The 4,865-nt window shown below is 29.0% G+C and overlaps 1 long non-coding RNA gene across 1 annotated transcript; it reads left to right on the top strand.

Moving 5' to 3' along the window:
• Positions 1 to 396: 396 nt before the first annotated feature.
• LOC111715617 (uncharacterized) lies at positions 397 to 4,865 on the top strand. The gene is made up of 4 exons (XR_002768271.1): positions 397 to 428; positions 1,534 to 1,615; positions 4,119 to 4,167; positions 4,790 to 4,865. It is a non-coding gene; the product is annotated as an uncharacterized LOC111715617 (long non-coding RNA).

The following is a 4,865-nucleotide window of genomic DNA, read 5'->3' as shown; positions in this document are numbered from 1 at the left end:
AAAATAAAAATCTAGTTTAAAATAGCTATACCAAAGAAACACTGTTTTATAGTTAAAGGGATAGTAAATAAGAAAACCATCATAATACTCTTGCATAATAACAAGAACTGTTGAGTTTAAGGGATACTAAATAAGAAAACCACCAGGAACTCTAGTTTACCATCATAATACTCTTGCATAATAACAAGAACTGTTGAGTTTAAGGGATACTAAATAAGAAAACTACCAGGAACTCTAGTTTACCATCATAATACTCTTGCATAATAACAAGAACTGTTGAGTTTAAGGGATACTAAATAAGAAAACCACCAGGAACTCTAGTTTACCATCATAATACTCTTGCATAATAACAAGAACTCTTGAGTTAAGCAGATAGTAAATAAGAAAACCACCAGGATCTGCACGAAAAGGAAAAAAGCCACCCCCAGGTCAGTAAGTTCAAAGAAAACACTATTGTAGCTCATGTAGAAATGCAAAATTTACGGGTCAGATAAAATTTAGAAAAAAAACACCGGTAATGGTGTTAATAGTTTTTGAAAACGTGTTTTTTTTTGCAAAACCCGTTGTATCATTTTTAGTAAAAACGATGTGTCATACTTACAACTATAACAAACCACTCATTTTGAACTTTTAAAAAACTGAAAAGAAAACAACGACACAACAGTTTTCGAAAAAAAACTTTAGTTTTTGAAAACAATTTGGCAAATGAATCTGAGTTTTAATTAAGTTTATGAATGTTGTTTTAATATGTTTTTTTTATCGAGAGATCCAAGGTTTTTCTGATATAAGTGTTAAAACTTAAAGACTTAAAACTCTGTAAATATGACAATGCTAAGGTTAAATTAAGTCTTCATACTTGAAATAATTTGTTTTTTATATCTTATTTTATGATGAAGCAAAGAAAGAAATAAGTTTACAGTTGCAGGGAATTATAAATAGAAACAGACGGCAAACATTTCGTATAGTCGTCTCTGAAGTCTCATCCTTTGTGGGTAACCCTGAATATCTTTATAATAGACACTTGTAAACTTAGTGCAAGAAGTAAACAAGTCTTAAACAAAATAAAAATTGACTAATTGCCAGCGTAACAGGTTTATAATAAAAATTGACTAATTGCCAGCGTAACAGGTTTATAATAAAAATTTACTAATTGCCAGCGTAACAGGTTTATAATAAAAATTCACTAATTGCCAGCGTAACAGGTTTATAATAAAAATTGACTAATTGCCAGCGTAACAGGTTTATAATAAAAAATTTACTTATTGCCAGCGTAACAGGTTTATAATAAAAATTTACTAATTCCTTGCGTTACAGGTTTATAATAAAAATTGACTAATTGCCAGCGTAACAGGTTTATAATAAAAATTGACTAATTGCCAGCGTAACAGGTTTATAATAAAAAATTAACTAATTGCCAGCGTAACAGGTTTATAATAAAAAATACAATTAGAAAGGTTTCGTGTTGTTCTCTGAGTAAAGTTCTAGATATTATAACTTGATAATAAAACTTGTGATTCTACTTTTTCATCCAAGGTTCTCCAAAGAAACGAATGAACTCTCCGAAAAAGAAAATATCTCGGAAGGAGATTGAATCAATAAACAAAATGGAGATCAGGTAAAACAAATTAGAGAATGGATTCTGGAGAATCTAATCGTAAACTTGAAGAAAAATTCGCAACTTTCCACAATAGTTGTCAATACGACACTGGGAAGAGGGGAGGGAGTGATAGGGGTGGGGGAGGGTGTTGAAAACTTTTAAGAATAATAAAAAGCAAAGTTGGTCGCAAAAAGTTTTCCTTCTTAATTGCTATATTGATTAGATTTTGACCAAGATATATAAAAGAGACTGCCAAAAAACATTTCCAATGGCCCTTTATTTTAAGTTTAAAATGTCTGTTGAGTGAATATCGGGCAAATCCTAAAATAAAGAATAGGTATCTTTAGATTCACAGTCACGTAGTTTAAGAATGGATGAAGAGTAGTAGTATTTATTTCTTCAGGACAAATTTTTCATCGGAAAAATACATATTTTTAGATATACAAATATACAAATACATATTTTTAGATATACAAATATACAATTTTTAAGTAAGTATATAATTTAATTCGAAAATAAACAAAACTAAAAGGTTTACATAAAGGTTTACATACCATTGACGTTCGGGTGATGGAATAAATGGGTACCAATTGATAAAGGAATCTAGTCTTTGCCACAAACTCTGATTTTCTAATCACTATATCTTTGGAACCAAATGTTTCAGACCTTCGATATTTTAAACTATGAATTCTGTTAGATCAAATAATCTGAGATTGAAATATCAAAGGTTTACAATATCGAGTTCTAAAGATATTGAGGTTTAAATATTTGATTTTGTTCCATAGACTTAATTCTTTTACGATACAATGAGTATATTTTGAACTTTGCAGTACGCATTGTTTTGTCTTTTTTCTTATGATTTCCTGCCTTTTCATGCTGCATAAATCTGAAAGGCACTGTTATTGAGAACTTTAATTAAAATGATTCATTTTCAGAGTGAAAAACATGAATTTCTTCATTAAAATTGGGTAGTTGAAGTTTCAAAGAGAATCCATGGTTCGTTTTCTAATTAAATGGTTAATTTCATTTTTGAATCTTAAATATTAAAGAAACAATCGCGAAACACAAAAAGTATTTGACAACCTGATGTTTTTTTCTTTGTTTTAGAGCCGGTTTTTGACATTCTAATTTGTTTTCCTTTTTTTAGAACCGGTTTTTGACAACCCGATTTTTTTCCTTTTTTTAGAACCGGTTTTTGACAGCCTAATTTTTTCTTTTTTTAGAACCGGTTTTTGACAACCTGTTTTTTTTACTTTGTTTAGAACCGGTTTTTGACATCCTGATTTTCTTTTCCTAATTTTAGAACCGGTTTTTGACAACCTGATTTTTTTATTATCAGTCTTTGCACTTATATAAAAGTTTTTGGTCTGAATTTTAAAACTTTCAATTTTACAAACATTCTATTATTGAAAACAGGAAAATTTTGCTTTAGAAATAATGTTTTTATGACATTTTTATTAGACTCAGTGTCAAAAGCATAAATTTTATAGCTTTGCAATACTTGGCAATAAATTCCAAGCTAGGGTAAAACCAGAATAAGGTTAAACAATAAATCCAACATTATTATGTAATTTCTGAAATTTAAATGTTTTTTTTTATTATTTAACTAAGGCTACATACATTGGTAAGGGTCTGTAAGAACAATGTACTGTTATAAACATCTCTATCCTCGGATTTAAATTAGTATTAGGGTGTTTGGACAAAGGAATTGAGTCTTTGCCACAAAATCTTCTTTTCTAAATCCTTTATCTTTGGATTCCAATGCCACCACAGATATTTCAAACTATGAATTCTGTTAGATCAAATGATATAAGTTTGAAATATAAAAGATTTACGACATTGGATTCCAAAGAAAAAGGGATTATAAAATCAGAGTTTGTGACTAAGACTCAATTCCTTTTCTCATTCCCAAAATATCTTTATTCAGAAGAGTGTGAATTTAGATTAGAATCGAAGCTACAGATGTTATAAGTTTTAAAAAAGTTTGGCTTAAATATCTAACTAAATAACTATGTACTTAGTAGAGCTCATGTTCAGAATTAAAATTATAAGTACATTTTTTTCTTACACAAACAATTTACATTTAAGATTTGAAATCTACAAATTACAATTTAAATGTATTGGGTGACCCAAAAAAAAGGATTAGCGTTTGACGCAAAATTATTTCGAATATTTAATAAACCTATCTGTTAAAGTTGAACAATTTATAATTTGTATTGTTCTATAAAAGTATATATTAAATACGTTTAGAAATTACAATAAAAAATACTATTATTAAATTTCTGTAATAATTTTTCTTAAAAAGGCCCAAGCCTAATGCATCTTTTGCGCCTTTTTTAACTATTAAGAGAGCTGAATATCCCTAATCTCTGTTTTTTTTGGTAACTCTGTATAATTTACAATTTACATTTACAATTATCAATTACAATTTACTATTTACATGTTCAAGTATTTATTTTCTTTGATTTAACCAATGAGGTTATCGTATATAGAGTGATGATCAGGCTAGTATTTGTTTAAGTGACCCGGAACGGGAAACCTATGAAGAAAATAACCCAAAGGAGGAAAAGGTAAAAAATGTCGTCGTTGATGAATTTGTCTCTTGTTTGAATTTTCTTTTAATGCATATTATATCTACTTTTATTATGGGAATTTATCGTCAAAAAGGCCTACAATCCACCACCAATTATTTTTTAAATTTAAAAAATTTGTTTGTCACTTACTTATTTTATTTTTTAGTGGTGGGATATTCATAAAACCTCTATTTTGTAGGTTTTAAGATATTTTTACACAAACAGTTTTTCGTTAAATATTGTAAATAAATTACTTGCTTACTTCTACATACTTACACCCAAGGTTATAATGCAAGGAAAGTTAATCGCAGTTGCGTATACTTTGCGTACATATTGAAACCAGTTCTCTCCGGGCGGAATTTGTAAACAAGAATGGGTGAATCAGCGTTTGTTTAGTATCCGAGGAGGTTAAAAGCATTAAATTTTGATAATTTTGATAATTTACAGAATAGATTTCTATGACCAGAATATTTCATTGATCTTTTATGTGAAAGTTGGATCCTATATCATGTTTCGACATCCGTCTTGTGTTTACATTACCGCCCAGAGACAGTACACTGCAGATGCGTACACCTCTGAAATAACTTTCCTTGCATTATAACCTTGTTTGCCTGTTTAGTTTGCAGAAGAAGGGATGAATAATCCTGATGAAGAAATTGAAGAAATGATTGCAAACGATGATATAAGGCAAACAT

Source organism: Eurytemora carolleeae, unplaced genomic scaffold, assembly GCF_000591075.1.
Source record: "Eurytemora carolleeae unplaced genomic scaffold, Eaff_2.0 scaffold1830, whole genome shotgun sequence".
NCBI classification, from domain to species: Eukaryota; Metazoa; Arthropoda; class Copepoda; order Calanoida; family Temoridae; genus Eurytemora; species Eurytemora carolleeae.
Note: the sequence above shows the minus strand (reverse complement) of the source record. Positions and strands in the feature narration are given on the sequence as shown.